Source organism: Callorhinus ursinus, unplaced genomic scaffold, assembly GCF_003265705.2.
Source record: "Callorhinus ursinus isolate GAN/ISIS: 27379988/994484 unplaced genomic scaffold, GSC_fseal_2.0 scaffold26, whole genome shotgun sequence".
Taxonomy (NCBI): Eukaryota; Metazoa; Chordata; class Mammalia; order Carnivora; family Otariidae; genus Callorhinus; species Callorhinus ursinus.
Genome location: NW_027397088.1, coordinates 12543007 through 12564354, shown reverse-complemented (window position 1 = coordinate 12564354; position 21348 = coordinate 12543007). Strand labels below are relative to the sequence as shown.

Here is a 21348-nt window from a genome sequence, read left to right as displayed (position 1 = left end):
TTAGCAGGAAAAAAAAAAAAACATACACATAAAAAGGGAACGTTGTTCTATAGGAAAATTCTAGAAAAAAAACAGTAAATATCAGATATAAAGCAGAAAGCATAAAACACAATGACAGAAGCAAGTGACTATATCAAAATAAAAATGTGAATGGATTAAACTGTTTTGTTAAAAAAAACAAAGATTGTCAAATTGGAAAAAGATAAGTAATCTTATTGTTTACAAGAACATGATTCATTAAAGGTGAAAATAAAGAAATGGGTCAATATAGTCTAGGCAAAGATCAATTTAAAGGAGTACTATTTGTCAATAAAAGAAGCACAAAATACAGTAAAGGCTACAATATGCTTAAACTCAAAAACGTTGTGCTCAGCGAAAGAAGCCATACATATTGTATGATTCCATTTATATGAAATGTCCAAAAAACAGACAAATAATTAGAGACAGAAACTACATTAGCTGTTGCTTAAAGCTGGGGCTGGCAATGGGGAATTATTTGCATGTGGTTTCTTTTTAGTATGATGAAAATATTTTGAAGTCAGATGTTGGCAATGACTACAAAACTTTGTGAAATTCATTAAATTGTACACTTAAAATGGATGAATTTTATATGTAATTATGTCTCAATAAAACTGTTAAAAATATCAACTTATGATAATGAGCATACGGTGGGACCCAAATAGATTCTTTTATACTGGTACAATAAAACTTGCAAAGTCATAAATTTTTAGACGTAAATGGTGTTGCATAAAATATACACATAAAGAATACTAGAAAAATTCACCTTCAAAGAAAATTGTGGAAATAATATCTGTAGCATAATCCCATAAAAAAAAACCCAAACACCTCAGTATTTGTTTGTATATATTTGTAAAAAAGATATGGAAGAACATACCCCAGAACTTTTAACACTGAGTTAACACTTTAGGAGGAGTGGACTGAAGAGGGCTGAAGTCAAGATGTTTCCATTTTCCATTATCTGTTTCATGACTTTGACTTTGACTCCATTATCTGTTACATAATTTTTATTACTGTTTTCATCAAAATAAAATTCTCAACTCAGTGTCTGAGTTGAGACAAGCAATACCATCAAGGAGACAACAATGTAAGTATGAAGATGAAGGATCTAATAATATAATTAGCAATGATGATTTAATAAATATAAATAAAATTTTGCCTCTTAGAATGAGAGAATACCCCTACTTTTCTAGTACCCACAAAATGGCAGAGTACTGACATCAGTCATGGTGAAGCAGGTCCCTGTAGTGATGTGCTAAGAAGGAAACGAGAGGATTCTTCAGCCAACACTCCTTTTCCCAAGTTGGATGTTAGGTAAAGAAGGGCCTCAACTTCTTCCATCCTACTGGTACAAAATAGACCAAATAAATAAATAAATAAAAATTACTTTTATCATGAATTCAAGAAATTTTTGAGCAGTTGTTTTTGGAGAGCTTGTATTTTTATTTCCTTCAGCAGAGCTATTTTTGAGAATATTCGTGTCCTGTGTGTCTTGTACCGTCTCCCAGGCCACTCTGACCCTGGTCACAGCAAGGGCGTCACGATCCACAGGTGGGTGAGACAACTAACTTGTACCATCACTTCTGAGGTACTGGTCATCAGGACTTTATCTCGTGCTCCCACCCTCCACTGACTCCGAGCAAAACAAAATGGCCTGGCGTGCACAGGGACAACATTTATACTACTGTTTTTCTCAATTAGAGTGAGGATTCCAAGGAAATCAGGGGCTAACCTGTCCTCTTCCAAGACGTAGAAGAACCCGTATAATTGCTGATGGTGTTTTTGTGTTTTGTTCTTTGGGGATGGAAGTTTTTCTTTGAGAGCGATCTCAATAAATCATAGTGCAGCTAATTCGAGATTGGTCATGGAACTTTCTTTGTTACCAATTGTGTGACTCCTAGATCGAGCGAGAAAGAACTACAGATTAAATACCAAATCCAGAACCCATGACAACCTCTTTCCCAAATCAATAACTGAGAACAATCTTAATAAATTCTCCAAAGCAGAAGTGACATAAGTAGATTCTGTGATGACAGCACTGTATGTGTAACTCAAGATTTAAAATTGGAAAACACAACAAAACAAACCCCAAATCTTTCTTCCTCTAAACCCAACTAAGTGAAAATATTAAAACACCTTTCTAAGTGACATTTGAGTAAAAAAAAGAAATCAAATATGCAATCACAGATTTAAACATTATTAATATATTTAGACATGGACCATAATGAAAACATTTATCATCAGTACAATGAAAGCTATACTCTGAGGAGAAAAAGTCATGTTGGGGTGCCTGGGTGGCTCAGTTGGTTGGGCATCCGACTCTTGGTTTCAGCTTAGATCATGAACACCAGGTCACGAGATTGAGCCCCACATCAGGCTCTGTGTTGAGCATAAAGCCTGCTTCGGATTCTCTCTCTCACTCTCCCTCTGCCCCCCGCTCTGCTCATGTGCTCTCTCTCTCACAAAAAAAAATTAAATTAAATTAAATATTAAAAAAAAGAAAAAGTCATCTTTATTGCTTCCTGCCCCCAGCTTTATTAAGATATCATTGACCAGTAAGAATTCTATATACTTAAGGTATACAATGTAATGACTTGATATATATATATATATATATATATACACATTGTGAAATGATGACCCAATCAAACTAATTAACACATCCATCACCTCACATCATTACCATTTTGTGTGCATGTGTGTGTGTGTGTGTGTGTGTGTGTGTGTGTGTGGTAAGACTACTTACAATCTATTCTCTTAAAGATTTCAAGTATGGAGTACAGAATTATTAACTACAGTCACCTTATTGTTCATTAGATCTCCAGAATTTATTCATTTTATAACTGAAGTCTTAAATGCTTTTTTATCGCTAAACCACAAAGAATAAAACAAACAAACAAAAATAAGTATTTAACTCCAGAAGCTAGTATCACAACAAAAGGAACCTAAGAATAGAAATAATTATTAAATGTAAAAGTGTAATAAGAAATCAAAAGAATAAAAATTGACTGATACAAGAGATTGTATCTTAAACAGTCCAACAAAATTGATAGATACCTGGCAAGGACAATTAAGAAAAATAAGAACAAAAGTAACAAATACCTATAATTAGTAACAGTAAAGAATATTTAACCATAGATTAGAAGAGATTTAATTCGAATTTAGAAGAGAATACTCCTCTAAATTGAGAAGAATACTCTTCTAAAGTGAGGCGGATGCATCCAAAGGAAAGGTCCATAGTGATCTGCAAATAAAATCATGGAAAATCTACTCTTATGTTTTTTTATCTAAAATTGTACGAATAAACTTTTCTAATAAAAAAGCTCATATTTTAGAGTGGACCCTCACTTAGTCAGTATGTCAGACCTGTGTCATCTTGATAGGTGAAGGGAGGTCGAGGTTTCACCCAGTTGAAGTGTTGATATTGATGTCCTTGGCTTTTCTTCATTTTCAGTGTATTGGCACATATTTGGCTGATATATACTTAGCTAAATGGTATTCAGACTAAATTATTTAAAATAATAGAATCCTTACAATTCTCTGAAATGAGTTGAGGAATTATCATGAATATATTTTGTGTTCTGCAGAGATTCCCCCCAGTTGCCTTTTGGCAAAGTATTTAAAAGAATTTCTTTTTCTTTTTTTAAACCAAGAGTCTTCACACTGGGCTAAGTAGAGACTTTTTAAAGGGGATACAATGTGAATAGTTTAAAGGACACAATATACAGAGAACCACTTTGTTATATCATCTTCCCTGGTGTAATGTAGGTTTCTTTTTTCTTATCTCCCCTTTCAAAATAGCCTTGTCCCACTTTACAAAAGAAAGTTGAATTGGTTAGGATGGTCTGGGAAACTTCAAAATCTCCGTGGCTTAAAACACAGATGTTTATTTCTCATTTATGCTGTACTTTCCACTAGGGGAGGTTTGGGTCTTTGTATCATGTTGTCCTCACTCCGTGACCTCAGTAGTCAATGGACGGAAGGTTGCTAATCATCATGGCAGAAAGAAAAGAGAACTCTGGAAGGTCTTGCAGTGGAACTTAATGCTCTTGCTTGGAAAGGCTATACATCATTTTCCTTTACATTGCAGTGGCCAGAACTAGTCTGGTGGTCTCACTGAGTCTACCGTGAGCATGGAAAGTGGAGTCTGGACAGGTTCAGTGAACAGCATCAAGACTACCTTGAAAGACTTACCCCCTGGCAAGGCATGGCCTCTTGTCAACCGGGGCTTCTAGGACACCAAAGGGACTTGTGGAAATACTATTTTTTTGGAAGTTTCCTTTTATGATTAGTCTATGAATCAGTACAAGTCTATGGGGATTCTAGTTTTTTCCTCTTTCATACATATTTCTTTTTCAAGGTATAGCCAGTGTATCAGAAATAAGAATCTTTTGCTCATGGGAGACTGTTTTGAAATCCGATCTTCCAGGGAGAGGAGAGTGATGGATATTGTCTTTTACAGTCTCTCCTTTTGCTTCTAAAAAGGATTGTCAAAAAGTGCATTGCTCTCTGAGGAAAAGGTTAGAGGGGGCAAAGCAAAGGGGACATTGGTAAGACATATTGTTGCTAAGATGACTGTTTCTTTTTTCTTTTATTTGTTTAAAGGTAAGCAACTTTCTTTGACTATTCTCAACACTCATCTCCAAGACTCACTGACTAGAAAAAAAAAAAGCATATTCTAAGAACAGGTGCAGATCAGTGGTACTATTTGCTTTAAAAGGAACTGGGATCCAAATTTTTTGAGTTATACTTTTTTTTTTCTTTTTGTATTTGGTATATATTACTCAAAAATTGGTTAAAGCTTGTTATATCAGGTCCTATCTTAAAAATATTTATTTCATCTTCTAGATGTTTTTACTTTTTTCTAGTTCATCAAAATTTCAAATTTATAAGATAGCTTCTAAAGTAATTTTTTAGCAGTATATAAAATCTTCTTTCATGTAGAAATGTAGAAATGTTTATTTATAGTGTGAACAAAATTAATGATGCTGACTTTGGACCTTTACATATGATTTTTAGTTAATTATTCTAAAAACCAATGTCAAAGTCTAAATACATGCATGTGTACAACATTTAATAGATACCATGATTTTACTATATTTCTCCCTTCGTAATAACATCGTTTTAACTATATACTGCACTGTACTTTTAGAAATTAAGATATTAAAGAGTGTATAGATTTATTCTTGTTTTTTAACTTACAAAGTGGATGACTTTGTCATATTGAATCTACCCAATTTTAATCTTAATCACTTTTAGTAAACCATATTACAAGACATTCCATAGTTTACTTTGCAGTATTTTTTAAAAATAAACATTCCTTGAAATAAATATGAACTGAAAAATGCGGCGAATGTTTTTCTGATGCAAAATAAATATAAATCTGATTCACTTGATAGATTTGAAAACATGGAATGGCTTTGCTAAATAAGTTTCAGAGCAGACATTTTCCACAAGTTGAATGCCCTAAATCTATAGTTCTAGAGATATTAATAAAATACATATTTAAAGGTTGTGACAGAGTAAAACGAATCTTTATAAAAATACTGTATTGAAAAAGGTTCTGAAATGAAAAAGAATTTTCTCAACTCCTCATTCAAAAATAAGCTCTTATTTGAAGCATAACACACCTACAGAAAAAGCGTACGGATCACGAATGTGCAGTTAAATGAATTATCACCCGTTAAACCCACCTGTGTATTTTTTACTACCCAGGTGAAAAATAGAGCATGGCTAGTGTCTCGGAAGCCTCCCTTATGCCTTTCTAAATCTACCAATACTTTTTAATATATTGTTTTGAACATGTTGCCCCTAAGAAAAAAAAATAAATCCAAAAAAAAAGGAACAACAAAAAGAATAGGCATGGTAGATTACATTGGTCAGCAAACATTCACCTCCCCCTGCCAACCCCATATATCATCCATGAGAAGTCTATTCATCCCACCCCAATGAAACTGGGCTTGGTCATCTGACTTTCTTTGGCCAATGGAATGTGGGCAGAGGGGGCAGTGGTCCAACTCCGAGCCCAGGCTTTAAGATGCACACATCGGGCCCACTAACGCGAGTACACGCTCACTGCACCTTCGTTCTAGACCCGGAAAGGCAACACACAGAACAGACCAGAATTGCCCCAGTTGACCTACATACTTGCCAAGGACAGAAATAACCACTTTTTGTTATATACCACTGGGAGTTTGTTAGTTATCCAGCAAAGGCTGACTCATACAGTAATCATCTGGTAGATCTCAATAAAGCCTAAGTGAATGAACTCTAATGACCGGGTAACACATCCATTCTTGGCTTTCAACAAAATCGAAGAATGAATTAGAATTGTCAAAAGATAGATTATTAAAAGTAATTTCATCAGTGGGTGACTTTTTGGCATATAATCCAGAAGTGGTTAGACAAATTGAACAGCATTGTTAAAATAAAACTTTTTATTCCTATTTACATGAACAGGGTTTCTTGGGGCTGATGTCTAGAAACATGAAATGTATAAATAGAATTGTGAGCCCTGTCTCATCGAAGCCATAAGCAATATTTATCTTCAATACAGCAAAATAACCCAACCTTATTCATGTCGTTAAGCGTTTTTTTCCCCAATGATTAAAAAAAAAATTGTTTAATGATTATTTATGGAAATTTGTGATATAGTTAAGTTGTTTTGACCAATTATGTACTACCAACAATTGCAAGGCATAGCTCTACCCAAGAGGCAATTAACACTTAGAGCCTTAAGTTCATTCACAGGTAATTATAAAATTAAACTTTTAATTTATGTGCATATTTTTATTGTAGAAAATAATGGTGATAAATGTAGAGTTTCAAAAAGAAACATATATTAAAACAAATTCTCTGGGGGAGGAAGTAGTGGAAGCAGGGTAGAAATATAAATCCAAGGAAAAAAGGATGAAGCACAGATTCCCATTGTTAAATAAAATCTGATTCATAAATTTAAAAAATGGATGGTGGTCGGTATCAAATTGTTATGGCACTGGGATGCCACTGGATATAATGTGATTTACATTTTATTTTTAAAATGTCAATCGTTAGCAAATTCCAGAATAAATAAATCGTCAAAAAAAATCAAAGCAAATTGAAGTTAGAAAAAGGTCTTTGCTCTTTGTCTCACAATGTATTACATGAAGATGAAAATATAACAAAAAAGCTATTGAATCACATGACTCTTACTAAAATATTAAGACTATCTCATGCCAGGAGGTGGGAGAAATGGGGAGATGTTGATCAAAGAGTATAAACTTCCAGTTATAAGAGGAATGATTTCTGGGGATCCAATGTACAGCATGGTGATCAGGCTAATAATATGGTATTACACAGGGATGCCTGGGTGGCTCAGTCGTTAAGCGTCTGCCTTCGGCTCAGGTCATGGTCCCAGGGTCCTGGGATCGAGCCCCACGTCGGGCTCCCTGCTCCGCGGGAAGCTTGCCTCTCCCTCTCCCACTCCTCTTGCTTGTGTTCCTGCTCTCCCTGTCTCTCTCTCTCTGTGTCAAATAAATAAATAAAATCTTTAAAAATATATATATATGGTATTACAAACTTGAAAGCTAATAATGAATAGATAATTCATTTTTACAATATTCATTATTAAATGTTCTCACCACAAAAAATAAATGATAATTATGTGATGTGATGAAGGTGTTAGCTAATCATTTTGCAATGTGTGTGTCAAATCAACACACCGTATACAAATTTAATACGTTACCTGTCAATTAAATCTCAATAAATCTGAAAAAATGGGCTGTTTTAGAGGCATAAAATGGTTATTTTTACTAAAAAAACTTTATTGAGCTACAAAAATGAAAAATTACTTTTAAATAGTTTATTTCATCTTTATTTCAACCTTAAAATTTGTCTATTATCAAGTTTGTTTTATAATGAATGTAACCCATGAATACTAAGCAGTAAATATGTGAAATTATTAAATAAGTATATGGGGGTGCTTACTCAGGCATATTTACTTGTTAGGGTGCAAGGATAAACCTTTGGGAGCCACTTATCTATGAAACTCTATGTGACTGAGTTAGAATATCATAAAGAAATAGATTGTCAGCATGGAATATATAAATAACCAAATTTGGCTCAATATGCAAAGGATCCATCATGAATAAAATTGAAAAAGATAATTATCCCCCCCAAATTTGCCAAAACCAGATGATTTTATGGATGTTATTTTAAACTCTGAAATTATAGAGTTCTTTTGCAATTTAAAATGTCCCAGAGCATAAAGAAAGATGGAAATCTTCCCAGTTTATTTTAACCTTATACCAAAACCTGATATAATTATCACAATGAAAGAAAACTACAGCTAAATTTCACTTATGATTATAGAGGAGAAAAAATCCTAAATAAAATATCATCCATCCAGATGTAATAAAAGAACAACAAATTCCTACTATAGTAGGGTTTATTCTTGGAATCAAGGATCATGTAGCAAGAAATCTATTAATGTAATAGACACAAATGATAAAAAAAATCATATCAATAGATGCCCTTCAAAAATACCCAGTTTAGTTCAACATCTATGTTTGCTAATGTATTTAAAGAAAGTAGAAAGAATATTCCTTGAATGTTTCATATATATATATATATTTTTTTCTTCACACGTACACATATACAAATACAAATGCTAATAAATATGTAGATACTTAGATGGGTCTTTCTGTGTCTCCCTCCTTCCCTCCCTCCCTCTCTTTCTCTCTTTCAGAGGTAGTCCTATAAAGTCATAAATACTGATACAAACAGTTATCTGCTATTTTGTGATGTTAGAATCTTAGCCAATATAATGAGAAAAGCTAAATAGGCTGTAAAATACTCAGATGAAAGAAAGTATCAAGTCGATACCAGTTTGCAGCTGAAAAATTACACCAATAAATAAGAAAGCTTAGGAAAACGGTCATTTGCGAAACACACACCACAGACCTATTAACTATAAAACAGGTTTCCAATAATAACCAATGATAACCAAGCCAAGGACCCTTCACAACAGCGACAGTAAGTGTGAATTACCTACACATATACTTAATTAGAAATGCAGAGGATCCATAGGAAAACATTTACAACATTTTCCAAGGGCAACTACAAAAAGTGATGTTGCTAGATCAGAAGACTCAATATTGTTATTGTTTTTTGTGGAGTTACATACAAATATATCAGAATTCTAATGGGCTTCTTTTTATAACACATGACTGAGTGATATCGAAGTTCAACAACAAAAATAAACTGCAAAAACCATGAACATTTTCGAAACTAAGCCTAAGAGATTTTTCCTCTCATGTTTTTCAAAATACATTATCAAAATATAATAGTTAAAAGTGGAACTGAAATAGAACGGTAAAACAGGATAAAAATCCTTGGGTTCCAACCATACTTAAAAATGTAATATATGCTAAGATGATCTTTATTAGCAATAGGAAAACAATACCTATTATTTAAAAATGGTGTTAAAACAATCGGCTAACCATTTTGGGAAAAAAAAGGCAAATTTCCCACCCTGTCCCATAATCTAAAATAAGTTCCAGATAGATTAAAGATTTTGAATATGAAAAATAAATTGTTTATACTCAAAAGGAATTCTCTAAGCATGGATCCAGGGGTGGGATCCAGGTTTTGCAGGACTCAATCAATTTTAGAGCTTTCATTAAACTAAATAATATAAAAATGCGAATGCAAAATTAGAAAAAATGGATTAAAATTACTTATAATTGTTCATTAAAACATAAGGAGTACTAAGTGCTCTTAAAATTTAAAGTTATTTGACTAATTTGTATTATTTTCCCTTAGCTTTACTGAGGTAAAATTGACAAATAAAATTAGCGTATTAGTATTTAAAGTGTATATGTGATGATTTGATATACATATGCAGTGTGAAAGGAAGCCCCTCACTGAGTTAATTCATATATCATCACCTCACATATTTACTTTTATTTTTTGGCAAGGGCTTGCTTTCTTTCTTTTCTTTCTTTCTTTCTTTCTTTCTTTCTTTCTTTCTTTCTTTCCTTTTTTCTTTCTTTCTCTCTTTCTTTTAAATTTATTTTAAAAGAGCAGGAGGGCAGAGGGAAAGGGAGAGAATCTCCAGGAGACTCCACGCTCAGCATGGAGCCCGATGTAGGGCTGGATCCCAGGACTCCGAGATCATGACCTGAGCCAAAACCAAGAGTCAATGCTTAACCCACTGCTCCACCCAGGCCCCCCAGCAAGTGCATTACTTTTTTAAGCAGCATGTATAAAGCAATCGGTAGACTCTGCTATAATGATGTTTGAACTCAGTATTCAAAATGATGTATAGAAAATATGGAGTTCCCCAATTAGTCAATTTGAAATAAAGAAGGCCAATTATCATACAGAAAATAACACTTCAGAAAAGCAGAGGAAATTGACAAAGTTACAGAGAGCGAATGAGAGAAAATGCAATTTAGGGACATGCAGAAAAAGACTATCAGAGACCATCAGAAATGGGAGGCAGAGGATCAGGTGTACGGCAACCAAATTAATTATGTGGCCAAGATAGGGGTGTGTCTGACAGCAGAGGGAGGGACAGGCCTAACCGAGAGTTGTCCTGTGATATGCAGAAGAAAGAACCCCATACCAAAAAGGAAAAAAAAAAAGGTAGATTCTGGAAAAAGTAGGATTAGCTGGGATCAGTGGTAGCATACAGATAATTCTATTTTTTCCCCCATCAATAATTTATTTCTTTTCTTGATATTTGCTTTGGATAAATCCCAGATATTCCCTTTGGTTTTCTCTTTTTACTACCTATCATTTGGTTTGGGGGGGTGTACAAATGCTGAAATTTAGGGAATTGGAGTATGCTTCTCTGATATTTCATTGTCTACCATCTCTGGTCTGAAAATGCTGGTAATACTGCTTTACCCCACGGTGGCTGAAATGCTTGAAGAAAGAAAAATACCAGCCGAGTTACCCTTGTTTAATCCAATGAGTTCCATCGCATCCCACAAACGCTTACTGAGTCTAAGAAGCGTCAGGTCCCTCACGAGTTTCTGGGGATGAATAGAGCGAGTCCATGTGGCAGTCACATAAAATAACCACATGCTGTATGCCAGGAATGATAATGGAGGTATCTAACCAGTGATGTGACCACTGAGATCAGGGAAGTCAGAACGCTTTCCAAAGGGCCAGAAAGGCAAAGGCATAAGATATCATGTGTCCACTAAGAAGGAGAGAGGCATACAGGAAGTAGAAAAAGGGGGAAGAACACAGAGGAATGGATGATCATCATACACTCAGGGAATGATCTGGTGCAGATGAAATGAACAACAGCAACAGCAACAAAACACTGTGGGCGCAGTCTTACTGTCCTCTGGAGTGGTCATCCTCTTGACTCCTATGGATACCGTGGGCGCACTGAAGCCACTTGGGAGGAACAATGGAGTCCGAAGCATAGTGTTTCCATCCCAGGCTGAAATCTCTTAAGCTAGCTTCTTTTATCTCAGGGGAGAGGAGCAAGAGAAAGAGGCAGCCTGTCATCTCCTATCCAAAACCTTCTAGGGTTTTTCTCTGCCTTCAGAACACAGCCTTATGAACACAGCATCCAAATCCCTTCATAATAGGAAGCGAGTGTAAGATCTATTTGCTATTTTTTTCAGATTTGTTATGGCATGAAAATCATCATTTCAAGAACTTCTTGGCAGGAGCTAAGGTAAAAAAAAAATAAATTTTATATGTGAACAAGCTTGCCTTTAGCCTGTTTCTCAGAAGTCAAGACAGCGGGCAACTTCAGACTTCTGAAATGACTGGAATTGGGAATGGTCAGGACAAAACCACCTAGCCCACTCTCCAGAGGCAAGAAGGCAGGGGCTGAGCACTCACGGCTCACCCCTCTCAACTCACTGAGCAGAGGTGGGGGTGCCGTGGCCGCCACAGGTCCCGTGGAGTCCTGTGGTTGATGGGCACGTCGAGAAAAGGCCAATTTGTATTTGTTTCTGTGTTGGTTTAAAGGCCAAGAAACAATAAAGGTCTGCCAAGGAACTGGGCAAGGGAAAAAAACCCAAAAACTCAGTAGAGAGAACAAGAGATAGGTGGTTGCTTTAGCCCTGGTGGCAGCTTGAAGGTGGTCAGAGAGGCAGTAAATAGATAATCCTCTGACCACAGATGAGATGACCATGTTCCTCGAAGACAGGGAAGTTAGAACAGCTGTGTTGTGCTCTCAGAGGACAAACAACTCCCCCTGCTAAACTACACATAGTGTCCCTTGGACAGGAGTCATGTGGGAATGTGTTTGTGGGGGGTGTATGACAGATTTCATTCCAATTTATAACAAGCCAAATCCCAGAAATGCACGCTAACATCAATGACTTTTTTTTGAAAGATTTTATTTATTTATTTGAGAAAAAGAGAGCACGGGCAGGGGGAGGGGCAGAGAAGGAGGGAGAAGCAGACTCCCTGCCGAGCAGAGAGCCTATTGTGGGGCTCTATCCCAGGACCCTGAGATCATGACCTGAGCCAAACACAGACGCTTAACCGACTGAGCCCCTAGGGGCCCCTCAATGATTTTTTTTTAACATGTCAATTTTAGGGACATTTTAAATCCACAGATTCCACACCATCTTCATAATCATTGATAGCAACTCATAAATGAGCTCATCATGATTCGCTCGCTGAATCCTTGTTCCTGTGGGGCATTCCTATTCCCATTTCAGCAAATGGGCTACACAGTAACTTGGGCCAGAAATCCAGGAGTCATGCTAGATCCTTTTCTCTTTTGTACTTTGACTCTTGACCTCCAGATTATTTAACTTCCTTTCTCTCTCTGTCTATCTACTACTTTCCATAAAAAATGGGTAATATGTCTTCTCTGTTGGTGTGTAAGCTCACTGAGAAAAAGCTTAATTCCCATTTTTCACTTCCAACGCTTCCTACATTCATTGCCTTAAACACTCAAATGGTGTCACATTTAATTTTTTTTTTATATAAAGTTCAAGGATTTAAAATGTCAATACTCAGAGGTTGACAACACTGGCCTTATATATATATGATGGTTTGTTCCCTGGTGGGTTGTCCACGGTAAAATTCTACTGGACTCCTTCTCCGCTAATATGGGCAGGCCTCGCTCAGTGGTAGGTGACACCTCAGAGTGTCGTCCAGGCCTGTGGACGGTGCCCCTTCAAGTTGGGATGTGTTCAGAACATCCACGTTCTCAAACACATGCATTCCAATAATGACTCAGCATTGCATATTGGAGGGTTAAATTAGTCAATAACTCTTCAGATCAGTGCAAAGAAAATTGTTTCCAGATTTATACACCTAATTTCACTGTGTTGCATGTAAGTAAGTCACAATCCTTATGCTCAATAATCTTCTATTTTAAAAATAGATAAGACTGACACACCTAGAGATAGATAAGTCTGTAGATAAAGCAAGTGCTTCTGACTTCATTCCAATGGAAACATTTCAAACTAAATTAGGAAACTCCTAACTCTCTTCTTTCTCAAAGCATTTTTTGTTTCGTTGTTTTTTTAAATGACTGTTATCATGGAAGGGAAGAGAATCATTCATTTTGACTTTACCTTTTGATTAATCCTATTCTTCTTCGTAATTCTTTTTCGACTGTTGTCATGGCAGAAGAAGATTCAGGGAAATTTCTCAGTGCAAGTAACGCTGTGGTAGTTTTCTATCTAGTTTTGACTCTTAAAAACAAAACAAAACAAAAAAACAACAAAAAAAACGAAAAAAAACCCAAACTTCTGTTATCACTTGGAACCATCCCATATTTTACTTGTCTTTGTTTTTGTTCCATTGTTCATATTTTCCTCTTGAAACCAGCTTATTTTGAGAAAATGAAAGCACTAAATTTCATTCTAGAATCACTTTATTCTACTTGATTTGAGCAGTTGATATTCGTTTGTGAGTTTCTTGAGCCAAACTTCACGGGTTTAGCATAGGTTACAGACCTAAACCATGGAAGCACCTTCTTTCTCATGCTACGTGGAAGTTTGGATGCCATGTTTCTATAGGGTGACCTGCATATGATGGCTTATTAAAAGTGATGTTCAACAGGGTACTTGCTTGATTGTTTAAGATTAATTGACTTCCAATTAATCCTTGAGACTAGAAGCAGCTGCTCAGGACTGTGACAAAATAATGTTTTCACCGTTTCCTAATGAGTTCCATGTGGTTATTTCTCTTTTGATGGAGAGAAATGTTTCTTTAATAAAATCGATTTGTACCAGGCATTTACTGTTTTATTTTCCCTTGAATGCTGGGTCTAGCTCAGTAGTAGCATACAGAGAAAATACACGGAGACCCATTGTATAACCACTTATGGTGCTCTTAGTACCAGTAAACAGAGACCCACAGGTGGCTTACTCCGAGAGAGAGGAAATGATTTGCCTTTTAGATTTGCTCAGCTTGCATTTCATTTATTCTGTAAAGAGCCAACAATGACACATACACTTCAGTTCCAATTTCATTTGTGCTGTTTGTTGTTTAAAATGATCCAGTGTCTGTTCTGTGTACCAGGGGCCGCTGTACAAGGCCGGCCAGTTCCTTGTGAATTCTGCACTTCCTAGCCCAGTCATATTGGCCCAATGTCCCATGGTCAATGCTGCACATCCCTTGATACTCCAACGGACAACTGGTCTGAGGATGCAATTCTTTTAAAAACAGCAACAGCAAAAACCACAAACTGGGCAGTAACTGTCATTGTTTGCTAAGGGTCTGCTACATGTCTTGGTTTGGGCTCCCTAGCACACCCCAGAGAAGAATTTTATTTTATTTACAGAGTCATCCTAAGGAGGTGCAAATGAGGGCAGTGGGAGAGTCAGAAATGGTAGAAGGAAGGAATGCAGGGGAGGAGTAATGCCCAGGGTAGCTGGGGCATTTATTCCCTTACTCTCATCCCTGCTGGTACCTCCCCAGTGTTCCCAGCTGTGCTGCGTGCTGGTTGGACGAGCCAGCATAGTTTGGGCAACAGAGACAGTGTCACTCAGAACAACTGGAAGAAGCTGTCAGGAGCCCAGAAACCATCCACTGTTGATACAGACGAGCCTGGGTGCATGGAGGAACTGGAGCATCTCCTACACTACACTAACCGTATTAAGCTTCCTTGAAAAAAATTAGGTAAACTTTGTTTTTTGATGACTGCTTTGAAGATACTGCAAAATTGGATATTAGCATAACAAGGGTACTCATCTGAATAACATCTATCCTGTCTCAAGGAGATAACATAGAAATTTGGAAGAAAAGGTCATTGTATCTCTGGCAAATTACAGACACTGTTGAGAAGTGGTGTGGTCTAGTGGTTCAGAGTGCAGGCTGAGGGGTCTGACAAGCTGGCTGTGGATGCCGACAATGACACCTGCTACCGGTGTGACCGGTGACTCAACCTTTCTAGTCTTACAGCCCTGTGTCCTCATCTGTAACATGGAGGTAGTTAGAGTATCTACCACTAAGGGCTGTTGGTGGGACCAACCGAGATCCCAAACGTGAAGCTGTTAGCGCATTGAACAGCACTGAAGTCCATGGTCACTATTACCATGATGACAAAATAACATCTTCTGCGGCTTCTCAACTGGAATGCACAGCTGAGGAACGGGTGTTAGGAAGTAGTGCTATGATCAAAAGCATATTGTTAGCCAGTCACGAAAAGACAAAGGCTGTATGATTCTGCTTATACAAGGTATCTAAAGCAGTCAAATTCATAGAAGCATAAAGGAGGATAGAGGTGGCCAGGGGTTGGGGGAAGGAGGAAATGGGATTTGTTCAATGGATACAGAGTTTCAGATTTGTAAGCTCTAGAGATAAAAAAAGCTCTAGAGATCTGTTGCACAAAAATGTGAATATGCTTAACACCCCCGAACCGTATAATTAAAAATGAATAAGATGGTCAACTTCATGTTTTATGTTTTTTAGCACAATTTAAAAAAAAAATTTTGAAAAGCATATTGTGGATAAGTTCCATCAGTTATACCCATGAAATGGAATCCAGAGCCTACTGTTAAACCTTTCTCTTGTGTTGTAGTCAGCTACATCAACATGGAAATCTGGAAGACATATCAGATCACTCTTCTATTTAGAATGCATGTCCCCCAAAATGCCACTTAAATTATTCATTGTGGGCACCCAAGGAAGATTGTAGCCAGTAAGAGAGCTTCACTCCCTGCCAGAGATATCAAAGCAGTTGTTTCTAATATAAACACTGCCTCTAAACAGCAGGCTTCGAATAAGCTCAGGAGGATACAAGAAAAACATCATTCAGAGGTTTTGCAGATCAACACAGATAACTCTGTCTTTGGCTCCCTGGGGATAGATTCAGTTTCCTGATTGCAAATTCAAGGATGTGGAAAGCCAATTCTTTAGGAAGAAAGACCATTGTAAAGAAGAAGATGTTGTACAAATCAACCAGCATAATGTTCAAGAATTGCATTCCACCTGCAGGTTCCGGGGCAAGAAGCCTCATGATATTCTAGAACACTAAAGAGGCTAAGAAGGAAGTCAGTGTCAGTCATGGCCTATTATTTACTAGTAATCCCACCTTAAAAGAATTTTCTCTTAGGGCATTTTGCAATTAGCAAAGTCACAAAGATATCATGGAAAGAGACAGAACAAGCTCTCAAAAGTGTCACTGAGATGATAATACTGGGCATCATCCCCCATTCCCAGGTTCTGGTCCTTAGCTTCAAAATTTAGATTCTTTTCCTCTCCATTTCTTCCAGATCTATGGACCAGACCCTGGGAAATGACCATGCCTAGATATTACCATCTTGTAAGATCTTTTGCAAGTTGACCATTCAACTTCTCTGAGGTTGTCTTATGTTAATCAAACTTATAAATGACAGATGTATACATAGGACTTCCCATTTAATAACTTGTCTGGAATCCAGACTCCAATTTCTGATACCAGAGTCAACATATTAATCAGAAGATTAGAGTTAGAAATAAAGAGAGTGAGATCATTTTAAGAAAGACCTCATATGGGTCAGGAAAAAAAAGTCACTCTTGTCTCCCAGTGGCTTATTATTTCTGTAAGAGACCTGACTCTCTGTTTTCTTTGGCAGTAGTAGATTAACATGAACAAATTCTTGATCTCTATTATAATATCCTGTTGTTAAGCTCCAGTCAGATCATCCTCTCCTTAAACACCTTTGTCTAGATGAGGCTTATTGATTAGGCTCCGACGTTCATAGTTACAATCCCTGCTTTCTTCCAATGACTCTGACAGAGGCTTTCTGGGCTTGGAGCTTACCCAAATTCCCCAGCCATGTATTTACTGGAAATCTCTTGGCTTATTTCTGCTGATCCCATCCAGGCCAACTGGTCTATTTTCACTTTTAGAGGGGAACACGTCCTCAGGATACCTCCCGTAAGATTTTGAGACCATTTAAAGACCATCTTGAAGTTTGCAAAGGCTTTCCCCCAGAGCAAGAACAGCAAAGAAACTGGTATAGTCATGAACTAGGAGGACTGTTTTGCTGTCTGTGACATTTCTGGCATTAGCAGGGTGTCTGAAGCACGGCAGGCATTCAGTATGCCTGATATGTCTTTGCTACTGCTCCCATATTCATAGAGCTCACAAAAATCCCTGTTCCCCATCAGTGCTATTCTATAATGAGTTCCCACTAGCCCAAGAATGACAGAGCCTCGGGAGGCAGGTCTCTCTAGCACTGTGTATCGTGCCTGGTATGTAGTAGGGGCTCAAGAAATTTTTATTGGATAGAAGTTAGTATAATTGTCGTGGATTCAGCGGTGCCTCTGTTAAGGGAGGAACCATCAGGAAGCAGCATGACGGGGTGCTGCCAGTCGAAATCAGTTCTAATCCTGACTCTGTCATCTTACTAGGTATGTGATCCAAGAGAAGTCATTTATCCATTCTGAGTTGTTTCCATTTCTGCATTTGTAAAATGGCAATGGTAGTACCTGATCTCATAAGGCAGTTGAGAAGAAAATGCAGATGCAAAAACCATGTGATGAGACTCGGTAGAATGTAAAAACTCAGTAATTATAAGTTCCCCACCCTAACTGTCCCTTGGTACCCAATCTTTTCAGTTTTTCCATCCATTTGTTGTTGACCCTGATATGCCAACTCAATAGTTTTTAACATTGGACCTCAATTTGGCATGATACCCCTATTCTTATTCCTCCTGCCTGGCCTAATCCAGCCCTGGCCTCTTTTATCCACTCCTAGAGATACTGAAGTCCTAAAGCCTTGTCTTCTTATGGTGTTTCCTGCCCAAGCTCTACCTACCCCTTCTCAGTACCTTGCTGATCTTGGCTATAGCAAGTCTAGAGGCTTCTCCCCTAGGTCCAGTTGTAGCATAGCCCAATGGGATTAGAAAAATCATTAATTTTATAATTTTAGGATTACACAAGTCTATAATTTCAGGATTTTATGAATAGCTAAAGGTCTATTTCTGGATATAAAACCTAAAGAATTTCTATGTCATTTCAAAACATCCAAAGTAAAGAAAAAAATTAAATCTGGAACATCCAATGTCACCATTTTGGGCTGTCACATCAATGCTGTTGGTATTCATTCCTCTCAAAGTAAGGAAGAAATGAACCTAATGCAAAAACCAAAACTGGAGTTCTAGGCCTTGCAATGCGACTGCATATTTGCAATGCTTTCCTTCTATAAAAGTAAGGCTTGAGCAGTCCCATCTACCTCCCCCACTGCCCGATCCAGTGTATTGGACCCAGACTGGGATTCAGAGTTTAAGGAACATTAGTCCAGTCCTGGGGTGGGGAAAGGAGAAAAAGGGTGGTTGAGGGTAAGGAGCTATTCTGGTCCTTGTGTGGAATCAGGGTGATTCAAGGAATAGCAGCATCCATGTGAGAAACCAAAGCCCAAACATGTCAAATGTCCATCTCAGGGAACAGTCAGAGCAGCTAAGAGAGAAGCGACAGTGTTAACTAAGGAAATAAGCCCACAGGGACTGAGGGTTTGAAGTAGACGATAGAGGCAGAATTTGCCTTTCCCAGAGGCTGCAGGAACATTCTGGAGTTCCTCTCCATAGGCTACATATCTTGTCTGGAGAGGCATTCTAAAACCCAATTGCCAGGGCGCTGGTGTGGTTCAGTTGGTTAAGCGTCTGACTCTTGGTTTGGGCTCAGGTCCTGATTTCAGGGTCTTGAGATCAAGCCCCATTCGAGGCTCTGTGCTCAGCATGGAGTCTGCCTGAGTTTCTCTCACCCCTGCTCTCTCTCTCTCTCTTTCTCTCAAATAAATAAATCTTAAAAAATTTTTTTTTAAAGCCAATTGCTAAGCACCCACTGCTACTGGTCTATGACATTTGCATTCGTCTTCTGTTGATGTGTAACAATTTATTACAAATTCAGAGGTTTAAAACAATACCCATTTATCAGCTCATAGTTCTGTAGGTCAAAACTATGGCATGGCATAGCTGGGTTCTCTGCTCAGAGTCTCATAAAGCCAAAATCAACGAGCCAGACTGAGCTCCCATCTGGAGGCCCTGGGTAAAAATCTACTTCCAAGTTCGTTCTCTTTGGCAGGTTTCATTTTTTTTATGGTTGTAGGACTGAGGTCCCCAATTCCTTGCTGGCTGGCAGCTGGGGCTTGTACAGAGTTTCTAGGAGCTGCCTGCCATTCTGAGACCCGGCTCCCTCCATCTTTAAGCCAGCAACAGCCTGTCCGTGGGGTCCTTCTTGTGTCCTCAATCTCTGAATTATTTCAAGAGCAGCTGGAAAAAACTGTCTGCTTTTAAAGGGCTCATGTGACTATTTCAGTCCCACTTGGATAATCTCCCTTTGTAACAGTCAACTGTGCCTTATAACATAACCTCATCACAAGAAGTGGAATCCATCCTCTTTACAGTTCCAGAGACTATGCAGGATGCAAACATTTAGGAAGGAGTGAGAAATTTGGGAGACCATCTTAGAATTCTGCCTACCACAGCATCCCATGGATTTGTTTCATCAGTAGGATACTCTCAGCTGTTATTGATTTATGAGCCTGGGCCACAGTATACTTAACAGGTATATATATATTATCAGTGGTAATTCACTTTGCTGTTTTGAATTTGTTTTCACCACAAAATCCCAGCTGTCACTGGATGTATCTATTCCCTGTTGAGGGGTGGTAAAGAAGATCCAGGCTGGGGCATTAGCCAAGTAAGCCAAATCAGGGACTCAGTTTCAAAGAGCTGGAAATAGCAGGTCATGCAGCTGAAGGCAGCCAGGAGCTAAGGGGATGAGTCCTAGCCAAAGTTAGTAGGAAGTAGAAACCAGAAACCCAACCAGAAACCAGAATGCAGTGCCAATTCCAAAGAGCCAGAGAAAGGGCCAAAATTTGAGTTCAAAGCAAAGGGCAGGAGCTTGGCAGGTTGGAGATGGGATAGATGTAGGTTAGAAGCCAGACACAGAGAGGGTCCTAGATGATTGCTTCAAATGCCGCTGGGGTGTCTGTCTGTCTGGGGGAGTCAACGTGGAAACATATACACCCTTTGCCTTTTCATGAAGGAAATGGTCACCTCCAGAACAGATCTCTGAACGCATTAACAAGGGAACATATGAAGTTACCTAGGGACAAGTTTCACAACAACATTGACTTCCACCTACTCTGGCCCTATAAAGGCACCCAGCCCTTCTGCAGTGTCCCAGCGAGCATGTCAAGTGTGATAGGTAGCACATTTCTGCTCGCTATTACTGCCCTTCACCGTAGCCAAACTAACCAAGCTCCGTGGAAAGACAACCCTTCTCCTGCACTCAATCGCATCTGCTCTGATCTACTCCAGCAATTCTCTCCTCTCTCTCTTTCATCATCATTTCCCCTTCTGGGTTCTTCTGCTGCAATTCCTCCCTTGAAAGACTTCTCTTGTCCCTTCTTATCCATGGCCCCATTTGTCTGCTCCCCTTTGCAGCAAAACTCTTCAAAGTATTGTTACTCACTGTCATCCACTGCTCTCCCCCAGCCCCTCTCTAGCCCATCCAACCAGGCTTTCATCCCACAACCCCATTGATACTCCTCTTATTCAGGTCAGTAGGGGTCTCCATGTTACTTAAGCCAGTGGCCAGTTTTGGGCTCATTTGACTTGTTGTCTCAGCAGCGTTTGGCACCATGGGTCACTGCGTCCTGGTGCACTTCCCTCACTCGCTCTCCAGGATTCCACCTTCGTTTGTGTCTTCCTTCTGCCCTCCCCATGGCTGCTTCTTCGTTTCCCTTGCTGGGTCCTGCTCTTCTCCAGAGCTCTTCCTGCTAGGATGCTCCCAGGCTCAGCCTTGGGCTCTGTCCTCTATTCATACTCACTCCCTTATTGATTTATTCCCATCTCATGGCTTCACTCTCCATACGCTAATGGCTACCACAAGCATATTTCCAGAGATTTTTATGACAGATGC

The 21348-nt window shown here is 38.3% G+C and overlaps 1 long non-coding RNA gene across 1 annotated transcript in view; it reads right to left on the bottom strand.

Moving 5' to 3' along the window:
* Window positions 1–1179: 1179 nt before the first annotated feature.
* The window catches only part of LOC141370130 (uncharacterized), a 117764-nt gene continuing 97595 nt past the window's right edge, over window positions 1180–21348 (bottom strand). The window contains exon 5 of the long non-coding RNA XR_012373893.1: window positions 1180–1363. This is a non-coding gene — a long non-coding RNA (uncharacterized lncRNA). The remainder of the gene's footprint in view (window positions 1364–21348) is intronic.